Source organism: Ailuropoda melanoleuca, chromosome 5 (assembly GCF_002007445.2).
Source record: "Ailuropoda melanoleuca isolate Jingjing chromosome 5, ASM200744v2, whole genome shotgun sequence".
Lineage (NCBI taxonomy): Eukaryota > Metazoa > Chordata > Mammalia > Carnivora > Ursidae > Ailuropoda > Ailuropoda melanoleuca.
Window position 1 is genome coordinate 100,757,545 of NC_048222.1, and position 18,107 is coordinate 100,775,651.

The following is an 18,107-nucleotide window of genomic DNA, read 5'->3' on the forward strand; positions in this document are numbered from 1 at the left end:
AAGAGAAAATACCCAGGAGAAACTTGAATCTATTAATAAGGTAACCACCACCATTTCTGTTCCATATGGAGAAGTTCAACAATGATTAAGATCGTATTCACCGTAATCATGTGCAATCACAGTCCTCCTGCCTTTTATTAATCATATAATAACAAAGGAAACAGTTGGGATTTTATAGAGAATGTTATTTACATTTAGTCAAGGATGAATACTTTCTTCTGGGAACCTGGAATAGACAAGCCTGTTTGGGTTGAGATCAGAGCACACATATGGCTGCCTGGTCCAGCTTCTGGAATAAAGACAGAAAATACAGTGAGGCTTTAAGAAGCATTTTTGTGTGTGTGTGATGAAAAACTGGGAGAAGGGTAGAGGTGCCCTGGAAATTAGTCTCTGAACTTACACAGTCATAATTAAGCAGCGTTTACAAAATGTCACTTGACCCCAATGTCTAATTTATCTCTCAAGACTCAGAAAGAAGTAACTTTTAGCATATTCTTAACCTTTTCTTCGAAACCTCATTCTGAAGGCAATCACGGGCTCTGCCATTTCTGGACTTTAACTTCAGGTATAAAAACCCTAATGGGCAGCTCCTCTCTCTTCTTTATTCCCCTAAACAGAATCAGAAAGCCATGGTTATTTCTATTTCCCAAGGAGAGTTGCATCAATGATTGGTTCATACCTATCATCATCACGCTTGGCCAGTCCTCGTTAATAATCCCTTTGATTAATGCCGTTATTTTCCTCCCTCCGAGTGGAGGATCTTTTCCTTTTATCAATTACTTTAAAATAGTGTCTAAGTCATTTCAATATTAATAGACCTCTAGGTCAGACAGATATATTTTTAATTTTTGATGGAATTAATTTTTTAAATTTTTTTCATGCACCAAAAGCAAAATCAAATGAACAAACAGCAATAACAAAACAAATAAAACCCTCTAACAAAAATGGACCAGATGCAATTGTGACCTTAAACTGAGTCCTCACTGATATTATAGTAAGACTGAGAACAATTTTCTACAAATAAACAAATCTGCATTCATCTGTTTCGAGGGGTAAATAGCAGGAGAGAGCCCCGAGAAAATGCGGGAACCTAGAAAAGAAGAACCTTATTTTGCAAATACTGCAACGTACGTGACCCTTTGTAGGGTGCTTTTCCAGGTGTGACTTTGTTTTCGGCTCACAGAAAAGCTATTTTACAGAGAGAAAATGTAAGTTCCGGGCAGAACTTTAAACAACTCACCCAAAGTCTCTGTTGATGGGTTTTGAAGAAAGGATTTCAACACAGAGATGCTGGAGTATACAGATAGTGTGCAAAACCCCTGCTCTCACACAACAGCTTTTGAATTCTCTGGCAAAAGCAGAGGAAACTAAATCAAGATTACAGGTAAGATCCTTTAATTAGCATGACTAAAATTAGCACCATACAACCTTTAAAAAAATACTCGAAAGTGTTGTATGAAAAACAAAAACAAAACCTGCCACTTTTCCCTGGGGTCTGTTTGCATCCCAGGGGAGGTTTTTCTGTACCTGGCCCTCCTGAAGGACAAATCACTGCAGGCCAGCATTTACATCTTATTTTGTATCTATCAACAACAGCTTGTCTTTTACACTTCTGTCCTTGAGAGTGTTCGTCAGGCCCCAGCATCTTTTTCAAAATCTGTCTCTTAATTTGTAGCTTAAATGCACAAGCAGAATTTCCCCTTGAGAAAACACTGGGAGTCATCTCTTAATTTAGGGGATGAGTCAGAATCCAGCAGGGCCATCCCATGATTCTATAGCATACAATTCACTTTCTGGCATCAGACCAGGAAGACAGATTCATAAAAATAATAAGAAATACTAATTCTTTTAAAATCCCATAAAAGTGAAAAAGAAAAGACAGATGAAGAATTCTTATTATGTTTATAGGCATCAATGGATTCAATTACGGCACTGTACAAGGAACTTTTAGTATTTATCCAAACATTTTCAATAATTTAATCATAGTTTTTCATGTTGCCTAACATTTGCTGGCACCAACAGCGTGCTAATCTCCATAGAGGGCCCAAGAAATCAAGGATAATGAGCTCCTACTGCCAATCCTCAGGAACGTTTGCAATTTTTACTGTAGTGCATTGTAGGAAGCAAATTGCAGCTTCGCCATCACTGAACAAACAGCTTGAAATGATAACTGAAACAAAGATGATGAAATTAGGACGAAATGTGTGGATGAATCTATATCCCTAAATTTAGGCCAGAAAAACTTCTCCATGAACACAGAGTGGGGGAAAGTAGTCTAAGAGTAGGGCTTGTGACAAAGAATTAAAGATATTTTAGTTTAGGTTTAAAATAAATTACCGTAATGAGGAAGCAAATGCTATTTCGGGCTTTATTAATAAATGTATAGGCTTAAGATAAATGATGGTTCCAGGCGTTGTTTAGTGACCCACCTGCTAGATGGGCTGTTCTCTGGTAGGAGACAAGGACTATTCAGAAAATTCCGGTGTGGGGAATGAGGAAAGGAAATAAGAGTGCTTAAGTTAATTTACGTGAGTGGACTTAACATGAAAATAAAGGACCACTGTCTTCAAATGTTTGACAGGAGGTCATCTAGAAAAAGGATTACAATGCTTTTCCTTGGCTTTGACAAGCAAAACAATGCCCCGAAGGTGGAAATTAGAGCCAGGGTCTTGTTGACTTAAAATACGGAAAAGTTTCTAACCCTGGTCATACAAGTGGTCCCCCACCCCCTGCCAACTGCCCCCAAAGTACTGTCTTGGGTTTCGGGTGCTGAAGGAGGAGATATGGGAGGAAAGATGCTTTGTCTACAAGGAAGTTGCTTCTACTGTGTTCTAGGACTTCTGTGTTCTAGGACTTCTGTGCCTGTAGGACTTCTGTGTTCCTAGACTGTGTAGGGGGCTGAACTAGATATCTTAACAAGAATAAGCTAAAGGGAGAAAATGATATATTTTTTTTATGAATGTATCTTAAAAATGAGAATCCGTATAAGAATAAATCCTTAATCAAAATACAAATATCCTATGACAGATGTTTTCGCAGTGTTCTGAAAGTTCTCTTTGGTTCATGTTTGTTTGCCTGCCTTTTAACGTATTTTGATCTTTTTGAAGATAAGTCTGAAACTACAAAGGGAAGCTTCTGCCTCACTCTTTTCTCTTCGCCTTCGGAAATTTCTCTCCTGGTAGTGGGTAGGGTTAATTTTACAGCTGTGATCTCTCTTGCGACACGTACAATGGCACCCAACCCTTTGTAACTGAGTAATCTCAGATCACTTGTGATTTTTTTCTCTGACTAGACTGGCAAGTCAACTTTCTCAAATTCTCCTGAGTTTCAGTGATGGGGCTGACTCTTCAGGGATAGAGATTGGGGTATCCTTTCGTCATCCCACAAAAGCTAATCAATACCACCAGAATGCCATCAAAATGTTCTTGGGGGGAAGTTCAGGGTAGTTCTAAAGTAAATCATGATTTCTGGATTACCTAAAAGTTCACTATGGGTATCCACTTTGTGAGCTAAAAATAATAACGAACCTCTATTTTGAGGCGTGTCAGACTTGCTGTTACAGAGCCACAGGTGCATTCCTGAAAGAGGCATGATCATAAACAACATCAGTTGAAAAATATAGCTGAGAATGCTATAAGCCACTTATACATAACGTTAGAGGAAATTTCCAGAAAATGGTGGTTTTTCACAATTACCTTCTGCACTAATCTTCACTAAGAGTGAAGAATATAACTCTATGCCTGCCCATTATTGAGACTTCCAGACTTTCCCTTGGACTACGTCCTCCTTGCACCATTCTTACTATAAATTCTTAAATATTATCAATTGCTCCTTTCTTTCCTTTTTCCCTCTGCCTGTCCTCCACCCACCTTGTCTTTCAGTGACAATCAGGGGCTACTTCTCTGGCTCGTCTCTCAGCAATCTGTGCAGAAAAACAAGAGATCTAGGTCCACTTATCTCTAGAAAACAAGTGACACTCAAGGGTCCTGGAGAAGATGATGAAATATATATATAATCCTTTGTATGATTCAACGTGATGATGTTTTTAAACAGGAAACTAATTATTCCAATAATTCACATACACTAACTAAAACGGGGATGGCAATTAGAGGATACTGTTTCTGCAAAACAGTATCTGCTTTTACCAAGCTAGAAAGCATTGGTTTTTTTTTTTTTCATCATGAAAAGAAAAGCCTGAGAGCAGTTTCCGGCTCTCCACACCCTCCAGCTGTAGGACTCTACTGTACTGCTTATCACCATGCTCGCCGGCAACATTAGATTACCAGCTGAGGGAGCATGGCCTGTGGATTGTAGCCTTCTCCCTGTCAATTTGAATATTGAAACAACCTCCGAGGACACTGATTTTCAAAAATTAAGTCAGTGATAAAGGGAAGGAACTGCTACTGTCTGAAATATTAAATTCTCCTGGGAACAAGTTAGAGAACATTTCCCCAAGGTTAAAAAAATAATAATAATAAAGAAGGAACCAACAAATTAGTTTCAAGGCAACTGACCCTTATTCATACTTCTAGGTTTCACAAAATGCTAGGCTGAGAATAAAAGCGTATAATTTTGGTACCAGCTCTCCACAGGAGAGACTAAACACAATTACAAATGATAAAAACTATATACACAGAATCCATTTCTTTGTTTAAAATTGTGTGTATTCAAAGCAGTGGGAAAGCTAGGGAGAGAGATATAGTCTGTCCAGAAAGCCTCCCAGAAGAATGTAAGCAGTGCAGAAAGACAGCTACTTACAAATCAGATTTAGAGCTTAAAGGTACCTTGAAACTATTTAATCCACGCTTTTATTTTTCAGAAATGGAATTAAAGAGAGGTTGGGAAGAAAACAAATTTGCAAAATTCACAGAGGGAAAAAAATCACACTGAAACTCGGATCTCTTGAGGACTTATTCAGAGTTCCTTCTATCCAAAAAACATTCTGTTTTGTAAGCACTTACTTGGGCCCTAGCACATGGATGGTGGTTGCCGACTTGAGGAATCATATGATGGTAAATATTCACCCAGTTTATGTTATAAGAGGAGAGATACAATATAAAGAGATTTCCTAACGCACAATTAAAGAGGTATGTGCCATAAAGGAAAAACGATATAATTTCTAATTTATGAAACACAGCCTTTGAGAACTGGCAAATACTCAGCAAGTTTATAAACAAAGCCCATGACCTGACAATTTTGTTGTGGTTGTTGATGATGCTATTAAAATACAAAAAGTCAGTACTCTATGGATCAATTAAAGCTACTTTTGATTATAAATTATTGGGTCATACTGTTTACTTCCTAAAAATTATTTGGTTTTCTTTTATTTATCAACCTAACAATTTATTAAGTGTTCTGATTATGAATAAATTTGTAGAATTGTTTTTTCTTGTTATTCTTCTGGTACATTCCCATTGAAAAGTGATTCTGGTAGAACAATTATGAGAGACTCCTAAAATGCTGCACTGCTGTTTAAACCCTAGCACAGTGCAGTACGTTGCTTCCAACGAAAAATTAGTTAAGTTAGTAATATAATACACTCTAAAACTATGTCAACACTCATTATTCAATGAGAATCTAAAGGAGAATATATTAACTACATATTGCCTTTGAAATGAATCTATTCATGTTACATTTTGCATATAAGTTTTACTCTCATTTGTTCTCATGTTGTCCATGAAAATCTCTTCTGGAAAATAATCTGGGGAGAAAACCCAAAATGTGGACTTGTTAAAGGCAGTGACAACAGTCGAGTGTATGTCACGAAGTTTAGGGGTTATTTAGAATGATCATTTATATTAAATTTTTTCCTCTGTTATCAGAAAGAAAAGATGGAGATAGGAAAACTCTACAGTTTCATTACAAAGTAAATTCCTTTGACAATAAATCCCAGCTTTAATTTTATGAACATTTCAAAAAATACAAGAGAAAATTATTTCTTCATCTCTTTCTTTTCCTCTTATCAGGCCCCTAGAAAATTGCATAAGCTGTTGGATTTTAAAGCATTTTCCTACAATCTGTCCTTTTCACATGTGAGCGTTACAGATGAAAACAATTCTTGAATAAATAAGTGGAAGACAATCATTATGTCTCCCATCATATACTAAATCTGGCAAGCCATTCCAGGATATTTAGAATATCCTACTGGTCTAAAATCTGAAAATCACACAAATAAACAACAATAAAAAAAGAAGAAAAGCTCTGAAGAAAACAACAGCAAAAATAACTAAAAGCAACTTAAAAATATCTATGAAAGATCTTTCTTTTAAATTGAGTCTCCTCACCTCCTGTCCACAAATCCTAACCGAATTAGGAAAAAAACAACAGATCTAATTTTTCAAAGTAGGGTAGAAACCATGAGAAACTGTCTGGGTTGCTGTCTGTTAACTTAGGGTTAAATGCCAAAAGTCTATTTTCAGACTCTAAATTTTGTAGTTTCTGTGAAACTATCTGGGATTCTGCAATCTGAATTGATAAGACTAGATCAAGTGCAAATATAAAACAGATGCTTTTAAAATATGTCTGAAAAAAGTTTAGTGGTATTTTTTTCCAGTTTTATGGAGACATAATTGACATACATCATTGTATAAATTTAAGGCGTAGGGCGGAATGGTTTGATTTATACTGTGAAATGCTTGCCACAATAGGTTCAGCTAGCATCTGTCCTCTCATCTACATAGAATACAAAGAAGAAAAACAAAAGGGAAAAAATGTTCTTCTTGAGAAGTCATAGGATTTACTGGCTTAACAACTTTCCTATATAGTAGCCCCTCTCCCTCCCAGTGCCTTATTCACAGTTTCTCTTCTCATGGTTTTAGTTACACAGTCAGCTGCGGTGCAGAAGCAGATGATGGGACTTCTGACATATCTGCTCCGAAGGTGAGTAGTAGCCAAATGCTAGGTCACAATGTCTCCATCATTCACCTCACTTCATCTCATCACCTGTGCACTTTATCATTACTATGTTGCCATCTTGGTGACATCACTCCGTTATGGCACTTTTTTAATGGTATTGATAATGGTACTTAACCTTTCCCAGTTTAGTATCCTGAATGTTAATAATCACTAAACGTGGAGAAACAATGTGATCTCCCTTACTTCCTGTGTTACTTTTCTCGGGCTGCCATAACAAAGTACCGTAAATGGTTGGCTTAAGCAACAGAAATTTATTGTCTCAAAGTTCTGGAAGCTAGAAGTTCAAGATCAGGTGTCAGTAGGGTTGGTCCCTTGTAAGAGAAAATTTGTTCCATGTCTCTTTCCTAACTTTTGGTGGGTTGCTGGATTCTTTGACGTTCTTTGGTTTATAGAGGCATCACCCAGATTTCGGCCTTCATCTTCACCTGAACTTCTTCCTGTGTGCGTGTCTGTGTCCAGATTTATCCTTTAAATAAGGACACAGTTGTATTGGATTAGGGGCCCATGCTACTCAACTATGGCTTCATTTTAACTTTGTGAATTACACCTGCAAAGACCTACCTATTTCCAAATAAGATTACATTCTGCGGTACTGAGGTTTGGGACTTCAACATATTAATGTGGGACATGGGACGCAAAGTTCAACCCATGATTCCCAATGGACAAAGAGAGAAGTGTAAAAACTAATACTGTATCATAAAAATAATAGTTTTTCAATATGATTTCAGCTGAAATTCCAATCAGGTGATCATGTTTGCAATGTTTGCAACTCATTTACTTAAAGAAACTTAGGTTTTGATATTGATTGTATTCTATTGATTAGAAGGTTAAATACACAGTTAATTAAAAATATATTTTTTTATTTGTGGAGAAGGAAATATATTTTTCCAAACTTTTCCTCTCTTTTCAATCTTATTTTTATTCTTGTTTCTCTTTTTAAAATTAGATGTTGTTTAGCTAGTTATAACATAGAATTTTAATTGCCTGGGATATACATAATGTGTTCAGTGCAGTTAGGTCTTGGTTTGTCATTGTTTTATTAAATTAATAGAAAACTCATTCTTTGTAGCATGTATGTTTTGCTAAAGTTTACTTATCAAATTAAAAAGCAGTACTTGGTACAGTTTAAAAATATGCATACCAAGTAAATATACTTTGGAAAATCCCTCTGAAAGAAGGAGGAATTGATAAGGAGTTTACTAGAGTGTTGTTTAAAATAGCAAAAATCTAGAAAATCTGAATTACCATTAAAAAAGGACTCCTTAAATAAAGGTATATTCACCCTATGTAATATTACACAGTTATTACAAATAAAGATTTATATCCACATTTGTTCATCAGGAGCAATGCTTAATATATGTTTTAAAGTTAAAAAAGAAAGAAAAGAAAATTTCCAAGAAATGTGCATCGTATGATGCTACCTTTATTTAAAAAGGTATATACACGTAAGTGCTTAGATTCTTATTTTATTCAATGGGTTAAAATTCATTCTTCTCAATAAGGTCAAAATGGTTAGCAGTGTTGTCCAGATCTCTTATATCCTTAGTGATTTCCTACTGATTAATTTTTTGGTATAATTTTCTTTTAAGTAGTGACGAAGGAGCATAAAATATTCAAATATGTTTGTAGAGTTCTCTATTTCTCCCTTTATTTGGTCCCTTTTGCTTTGTTTTGCTTTTGTATTTTGAAGCTCTTTTATTGGGGGCATACACATCTATAAATGGTTATGTCTTCCTGACAAATTACCCTTTTATCACTGTGAAATTTTCTTATTTATCTATTAGAACAGACTTTTTTCCTGATTTTTCTGATATTAATAGATTCTAGCTGTCTTACGCTTACATAAGACATATATTTTTCCATTCCTTTCTCTTAAACTTTTTTATGCGAAGTTTATAATTTGTGATACATAAAGTTGGTTACTGCATTGTAACCAGTCTGATAATCTTGGTTTTTGATTGTAGCATCTATTCTGTTTAATGTAATTATTCATTAGGTAGAATTTGGTTTACCATTTTGTTTTTTGCGGTCCTATTTGTTTTTTGTTCTAATGTTCTTCTTTTCCTGCTGGTTTTGAGTTAACCAAATATTACTGTATTCTAATTTAATTCTTCAAATGGCTTTTTAGCAGAAATTCAGAGTAGGGGCGCCTGGGTGGCTCAGTCGTTAAGCGTCTGCCTTCGGCTCAGGGCGTGATCCCGGCGTTCTGGGATCGAGCCCCACATCAGGCTCCTCCGCTAGGAACCTGCTTCTTCCTCTCCCACTCCCCTGCTTGTGTTCCCTCTCTTGCTGGCTGTCTCTGTCAAATAAATAAATAAAATCTTTAAAAAAAAAAAAGATAACGTTAACATTATACTACTTCACAAGAAAAATATAAAAATATTGAGCCAGTGTAGCTACATTTACATGTTTCCTATGTGTGTGCTATTTTTACCATATATGACATATATGCACATTATAAATCCCATTATACAATGTTGTACATTTTTATTTTTATACTAAGTTGAATTTTTTTAAAAGTAAGAAAGCATAAAAGAAAAATAAAATAAGAGGAAATCACAGAGGGGGATAGATCATAAGAGACTCTAACACTAGGAAACAAACTGAGGGTGGCTGGGGGGGTGAGGGGATGGGGTAACTGGGTGATGGACATTAAGGAGGGCACATGAGAGCACTGGGTGTTATATGCAACTGATGAACAACTAAACTCTACATCTGAAACTAATGACATGTTATATGTTAATTGGATTTGAATAAAATAAGATATAGAAAAAGGAAAAAAAGAAGATATTTTGTATATATATTATCTTTTTACCATTGCAGTGTTTTTAATTTCTTCCTGACAATTTAAGAACCCTAAGAGTATCATATTTTCTTTTCAGCCTGAAAAACTTCCTGTAACATTTCTTGTGTTTTCACTTCTTTGAAAATATTCATAGGTCACAATCTGTTCATAGTTTTTGTCTTTTTCCTTTCTCTTTTTTTCAGATTGGATTAATCTTATTCACTTATCTTCAAGTTCACTGGTCCTTTTTTTTTCTCTCTTCAATCTGCTGTTAATCTTATCAAGTGAATGTTTTATTTGAGCACTGCAATATTCAGTTCTAGAATTGCCATTAAATCATTTTTTATAGTTTCCATTTTGCAGAACTCTTTTTATACCTGTCCATTCATTGTAATTATAATTATATTCTTTTTTGTGCTTGATCATATTTACAATAGCTATAGTAGTCTTTTTCTGCTAATTCAGCATCTGAACTGTCTCAGTGTTGGATTCAATTTACTGCTTCTCTTGATAATGGCTCTCATTTTCCTGTTGCTTTGTGTGTCTGGTAGTATTTTATTTTACACTGGATATTTTGGATGACATGTAATAGAGAATCTGGGTTCTATTTTCCCCTGATGAATGTTGATTTTTGTTATAGAAGGCAGTTAACTTTGCTGTATGCAAGGAAATATTCGAGTGTAGTTTATACATTGCTATCTCCTTTCTAGATTTCCCCTCTCAATTTTCAGCTATTTTGACATGCCTGCACTCCACCCGCTGAATCCTAAAACCAGTAAGAGTTTGGTTTTCTAATTGAGCTGTAGGCACCAAACACTATATGAACTAAAGTATCATTTAAAAAATATATATATAAATGAAAAACTCACCTAGTCTCTCTTTTTTCAAGGCTTAAACCATTTGGTCTAGTTTCTATCTGCTTTTAGCTCCTCTCAGTGTTTACAGATAGTTGTTGTTGTATTTTAAATATATTTTATTGATAGTTTATAATTACGAATTTTAGGAGAGTAACTTACATAATTTATCATCATTTAGGAGAGTAATCTTACATAATTTGTCATTTAGAGAACTTGGATTTTGTGGATTAATTTTGATTTAAAAAGAAACAAAATATGATGCTTAACAAAATTTGATAATACATCATTTAAAAATATATGAATGGATGGAGCCTGTTTTTTGTTTGTTTGTTTGTTTGAGGTATAATTGACATATAACATTATATGAGTTTCAGGCCATGTCTTTCTATATATGTGTGTGTGTAATTATAGCAATATCTCCCTTGCCCCTGGTGAAGCCAGGGCTTAAATCAATCTAAGCATTCAAATTAATCTTCCAGAGCTAGAATTCCTTGAGTAACAACAAATCTTTTTCTTCATTTTATATAGGGAACAAATTCAATATTCTCTATTCCTCTAAACAAAATCACAAAACAACAGGATATCAAAACATATCCTGCTGAGAAACAGGAACTCTCAGGCATTGTGTGTGGACTGTTAAGTGGTGAAACCTTTCTGAAAAGCAATCTGGCAGTGCTTAGTCAAATTAAGAGTGCATGTGCCCAGTGATCTAGCCTACTGATTCACAGATGTATAGATCCATAGACATTCTCAAAGAGACTCATGACTGTTGTGGCCACTGAGATGGCAGCTGAAAAAATACAACATTGCTGAGAATACACAAGCACTGTTTATGGTGGTGGGGTTTTAGAAGTAAACACAGTGCTCCATACTAAATGAATTAAGGTAAATGTGGTAGATATACATTATAGTTTATAGACAGCAGTTGGAATCAATAAATCTGATGCACGCACACAAACATGCAGATATTCTAGAGCTGAATGAGCAGCAGATGAAAGTGAGATACGTGCTTCTTGGGCAACAATATTTATATAAAATAAATACTTGATAAATCAAATTAATAAACTAAATTGCCAGATAGACACAAAACAAAGACTCTTTTTAGACAACACGTATGTATTCAAAGTCGTGTCTATCAGACCAGAAAAGTAGGTATTTATGGAGAATGGGAATGGGATTGAAACATTGAGTGAAGAATAGACCAAGAAGAACAAATTGGCTTCACAGGGACAGATGATAACAATGTGCAACAAACAGAAGGGTGGGTTCCCTTAACTCTGCCATTAAACATTACTCAAAAAAAGAAAATAACTCTCGTTTGAGCAAAAGAAAAAAAAGAAGACAATTTCGTGTATATTTTAACCTCTCAAAATTTTCTGATGCGTTATTTGAAAATAGGAGCCTAAAGTCACACTTTCAGGAAATAATTCTGAGAAAAAATACAAAAATGTGCACTACTGGAAGCACATTTAATGCTCAGTGATAGGAAATGGTTAAATAAATTATAAGAATATTTAGTCATTAAAATCACATGAATCAAAGATTTAGTGAAAGGAAAAAATAGTTATTACATTAAATAAAGAAATGCTTTCAAAACAGGAGTATTATAATTCTAATTTTGTTGGAAATGTACACATGAATAAAATGAAAAGTGCCCCCAAAACGTATACAACAGTGAGTGTTACTTTTCTCTTTGTGGTTTTCTATGCATTTCAAAGAACAGTGAATTTTTTCTAAAAATTCTTTTCAAATTATTTTTATTAATCCTTTTTTTACAGCTGTTCTTATGAATTCTGGGGACTATTGTTTTATGGACCATGTGTGGCAAATATTTCCTCTTAGTTCATGATTTTCCATTTTATTTATTTTCATAGTGTTTTATGCTGTATATGAGTTTTAAATTTCAAGGTCGCCAAATGTATCAGTCCTATTATTTGTACATTATTCTTTTTTGGTGCATGGTTAATTCACTCACAATCACAGGTGCATAAAGATACAATTTATTTTGTGTGTATAGAGAGCTTTTTCTCATTTATTTACAATTGGCTTCTTTTTGTTTTTTTGTTTATGGTATGAATTGATGGCCTAAAATTACTTTCTGCATGAATAACCAGTGGTCCCAGCAGGCAACAGTCCATTCGTCATCTGTTTGGTAATGTCACTTTTTTCACATATGAAATTTTCGTAAAAGCCTATGTGGTCTGTTTTTAGAAGCTTTATAGTCTGCTTCATCTTTCTATTAATTTATTCTTATACCAATAGCACATTATTTCAATCACTATAGCTTCATAACAGGTCTTTCTCTCTTTTGGAGTAAGCATCTACCTCCATTTGTCTTTTATAGAATTATGTCATGTATTTTTAGGTGTTTTTCTCTCATATACATTTTAGGTTAAGTGGTATTCTTTAATAAAAAAACATCTATTCAGGGGTTTTATTGAAACTTCACTGAGTGTTTAAATTAATTTGGGGTAGACCAGACATCTTTGTGATTTTCAGATTGACCACCTAAGGATAAGGTATGCCTTCCCATTTATTTAGGTCCTCTTTTATGTCCCACAACTATTTTTTAATTCCTTTACATATAACAGATTTATTCCTAGATGCCTTATTAATCATGTGGCATAATTAGTGGAATAATTTTTCCCTTAACATTATCTTATTGGATATGGGAAGATATAGTTTTCTATATTTTCCTGAATCTGTTGAACGTGCTAAAGTCTGTCATTAGCTTAAATAGTTTAATATTTTCTTGGAATTTCTATGTACATAGTCACATTTGCTACTAATAAAATAAATGTTTTCTTTATTTTAAAATATTTCTTTTCTGTTATAGCATTAAAAATGCGTACTCTGAACTCAGCTGCCTGGGTTTGTTTCAAATTTGCCACTTTCAAGCCATGTGAATGTGGGAAATTTATATAACCCCCTCATGCTCCAGCTTTCTCATCCACAAGATGAGGAAAATAATAATATCTACCACATGGGGATGTGATGTGGAATATATGATATATATTAGAAAAGAGTCTGATATATGGTGAACACTAAAATAAAATTTATTATTACTGAATTGGCTTGGATCCTTAAAATAAAGAAGAACAGAAGTTGTAGTAGCAGAATTCTTGTATCTGATTTTAATATATTTTCATAGCTTATAAAATTCCATTATTGAGATTTTATTATTGTCTTTTTCATAAATATCTGGCAAATTGGAAACATGTCTATTAATTCCCCACCCCGAAGTGACTTTGAAGTTCCTTCCAAAAGGAAGTAGAATTGATACCTTCTTCACCCGTTAAATCATACAGGCCTTGTGATTTGCCTTGAATAACAGAATGACATGATTCCACTATCTCTTTCAACCCTCCCAACTGTCATGTGAACAACCTTGGTTAGTCCACTGTAAGATAAGTGATCATGGGGACTGGAGACATGGCTTCCAAGCTGAGGCCATTATAGACCAACTAACATGAGAGCTGACTGCAGATCCCTAAGTGAGCTCAGCCTAAACCAGAAAACTCATCAGCTGTGCTTTTCCCAATTTGTAACACAAAGAACTGTGAGGTGGGGCTGGCCCAGGGCCTCCTGTGCCCACTCAAAGCTTCACGTGCCCAGCCACGAGACCAGGATCCCAAGAGGCACCGAGGGCACAGCTCTCCCTCCCAGTTGACTCCAAGCCTGCCCAACCTCTAATAGATAGATAGGTAAATAGGTAGGTAGGTAGATAGATAGATATATTTCTGGGTAAACAAATGACTATTGTGGTAAGCCATTAAGTTTTATTACTAACTGATACAATATTCTTTATTTTATAAAGAATATGAATGATGCTTGCCCATAAATTTATTTTATAAAGAATATGAATGATGCTTGCCCATAAATTCTGCCATTTCTAACATTTTTATATTAAGATTCTAGGAGAGAACAAGTGTAAATATCCATGTATAGAACACTCTGCTTCAAAAATTATCAATATTATATCATTGCTGTTTCGTCTCCCCAACACCCCTGGCAATTATTTTAATGGAATATTTTAAAACAACATTTAAAGTAGATTCCAGACACGCTACCATTTCAACTGTGTGTGTGTGTATTTCATATCTTTAAGCAATCAGAGTTTTTTTAAATAAATTATTACAATACCAGAATCTCATTCAATAAAATTAATAAGTTATTGGTATTATCTTGTACTTACTTAATGTTTAATTTTTCTTGACTGACCCATAAAATGTATTTTGAAGATATTTGTAAAAATTAGAATCCAAGTAAGTTCTACAAATTGTACTTGGTTATCTCTTAAGACTCTCTCTTATTTTTCTCTCTCTTAAGACTCCTTCAATTTTAACAGTGCCCTCAACTATTTAAACATGCGAATATTGCTGGGTCATTTGTTATGCAGAATATCCCGCTTTCTAGACTTGGCAGATTGTATTTTTATGGTATCATTTAACATGTTTCTCTATTTTTTGCATTTACTGTAAACTCTTCATAATATTGATCTCAATTTCTAACCACCTTTTATAAGAGTGTCATTGAACCTTTAATTATATTTGAATAATATTGTCATAAGTATTCAAAGAAAGCACAGCTGTTTTTTTCATATTTTCTAGACTCTTTTTCAGCTTAACATTCCATGAATATCTTTCTAGAACATATTATATAAAAAATATAACTTGAGAGTGACCTCAAATTGTGGGAAATCATGTTTTAAAAATAAGTTGACTTATCATTTCAACTAGAATGCCCTATTTACGTTGGCCAAGAATGGCTTTGATTACACTCACTTAAAACAGAGAAAAACTCTCCTGGAGGAAAGGAAAATAAAAATTCACTATATTGCAGTAAGATTTTTGATAATATGGACATATATTTAACCATCAAAAATGTTAGCCCAAAGTTAAAATGTGACTATCATAAAAAATCAAACCGTTTCAATTATTTATAAATTAAATTCTTCCTTTCCAAAAATCTATAAAAATTAAGAAGATTTTCACTGGATGATAGATTTCCATATATTTATTTAGGATTTGTAGAAGAAAAAGAGCTCTTTAGAAAATTTTACCATCTTATATCACATATTTTGCCAGAATAAATATTATACAGGACAACTAATTGACATGTGCCAGAGTCACATTTTGTTGCTGTTACTCTGGCCTGAATCATCCCAGAATAGGAGAGGCATTGTAATTTTGTGATAAACGTTTGCGTAGTTTCTGACGTTGAAGGCCAAAAAAATGGTATAGAACCAGGAAGTAGGTTCTGTCTGGCCAGTGCTGATGTGGGCACTTAAATGCACACATATCCTCACAGACGTTTATGCATAGGACACACACACACTCATACTCTTTGGTTCTTTGCTTTCAGAAAACATTGTTAACTAAATATGCTTTGTAATGAATATACTAAATGATTTTTAGATAGTTGGATAGGTTGTTTCATATTCACCTTGAAATACATTAAATATCAGGCATATATGATTTTAATGATTTTCAGCGTGTCTCCTTTGCAGTCCAGGATGCTGAATTGCAGAGGTGTTTGGTTTTTAAGGGAGAGAGAGAGAGCACACATGCACGTGCAAGTGCATGCGTGGGTGAGCAGGGAAGAGAGGGGCAGGAGGAGAAGGAGAGAGAGAATCCTGAGCAGGCTCCATGCCAAGCACGGAAACTGACTTGCGGCTCTATCTCACAACCCTAAGATCATGACCTGAGCCAAAATCAAGAGTCAGCCGCTTAACCCACTGAGACATCCAGGTGCCCCATGCAGAGGTGTTTTTACTCCATGTAGAATATGGCCTGAAATGAATGATGCTTGCCCATAAATTCTGCCATACGACACACAGGAAAGAAACGTAGCGACTGAGCATTTCCACTAAATTTTCTCAGGTACTATAGACCTTAACACTTCTGTAATCTAATTATTTTGTTGGTTTTTCTTAGAACTGCTATAGACATTTCTTTTTTAAAGAAAAACGTAATGGAAAAAGTTTCATGTGTTTAGTAGAAATAAAAAAAATTAAGAAACCTTGTGATTTTTACACTTTTCACCCATCTTTTAACAGTAACTACCTAGCTTTGTTGTTTGCTTTTAATTATCAAATTAATTCATGAAAACAATTTTAGTAAAATGACGTCCTCAGGTCATTATGAAAAGAAGAGTTTTTCGGGGCGCCTGGGTGGCACAGCGGTTAAGAATCTGCCTTCGGCTCAGGGCGTGATCCCGGCATTCTGGGATCGAGCCCCACGTCAGGCTCCTCCGCTATGAGCCTGCTTCTTCCTCTCCCCTCCCCAGGCTTGTGTTCCCTCTCTCGCTGGCTGTCTCTATCTCTGTCAAATAAATAAATAAAATCTTTAAAAAAAAAAAAAAAGAAAAGAAGAGTTTTTCAAGGGAGAATTATTGGTTTTATTCCAAGTTCATATTGAAATTTAAGACTTAAAATAATTCCTTACAGATACTTTTCTCTAGACATATCTACCATCACAACCCAGAAATTATATGATGTTTTGGAAGGTAGGAAAAAATATAAAATTTCATGTAGTAAAAAATTAACAAAATAATTATGTAAAATATGTTTGCTTTTATTACAGCAAATATGTTTGCATTGAAGAGTATGGAAACTGCCAGGTGAATAAAAATTGAGTTTGTTTTAATAGTCTAAACTTTTGTGAGAATCAAGTAATCTGAGAGCATTGAATCTCTACTCATTAATCTTGTGTATAGACAGCATGCCCTGCCACTAACCCACTAATAGGATTCTCTTTGTATTTAGGAAGTAGTGCATGAAAGGTAGTCAAGTGGACTATATACTTCCATTAGCCTAAAAAATGTACTGTAGTTTGGGGCACCAGGAGTCGTTTCTTCTTTGTGTTTTCTTCTGATTGGCGGTATGAAAAAGGGGGTCAAGAGTCAGATCTCCATGTTGGATTCATCTTGTGTAACTTCCTTGTTGTGGAAATGTGGACTAATTGCTTTACTTCTCTGAACCCGTTTCTTCATGGGTAAGTTTAAGGGGTAACCAATTTACCTATATTATTAAAATTCTATGATTCTAAGAAATGACCACTGAGCTAAGGAAAGTCTTTCTTTTATGTGTGAAAAATCATAATCTCTGAGATTATCTATGAGAAAGAATTATGCCCTTCTCAACTATTAATCTTCATATATTGAGCACATACTTTGCAAAATACTGCCCTGGCCATCCTTAAAAATAAAGCTACAACTCTAAAAGAACATTTTGTCATTTATTATTGTCATTATTATTTTAGCTCAGCAAAAATCATTTAATTAGATGAGTTTGTTTCTATAGGTATTTAAAAGTTGACTAAAAATTCCACCTTTCAGTGAGTTGTGTTGGTATAACATAAATAGCCATATGTAAGTAACTCAAACAGTTAAAAATAAGAAAAAAGAGAAAGAAAAAACTTCATTCAAATAGAACGAGATCTCTCATGTAGGAATAGGATAGAGATTTTTGAGGTTCCTGCAAATGGACTGAACACCAAATGTCTTTTCATGTACACTTGGAAAATGATTTTAGCATATTATGTTTGTTT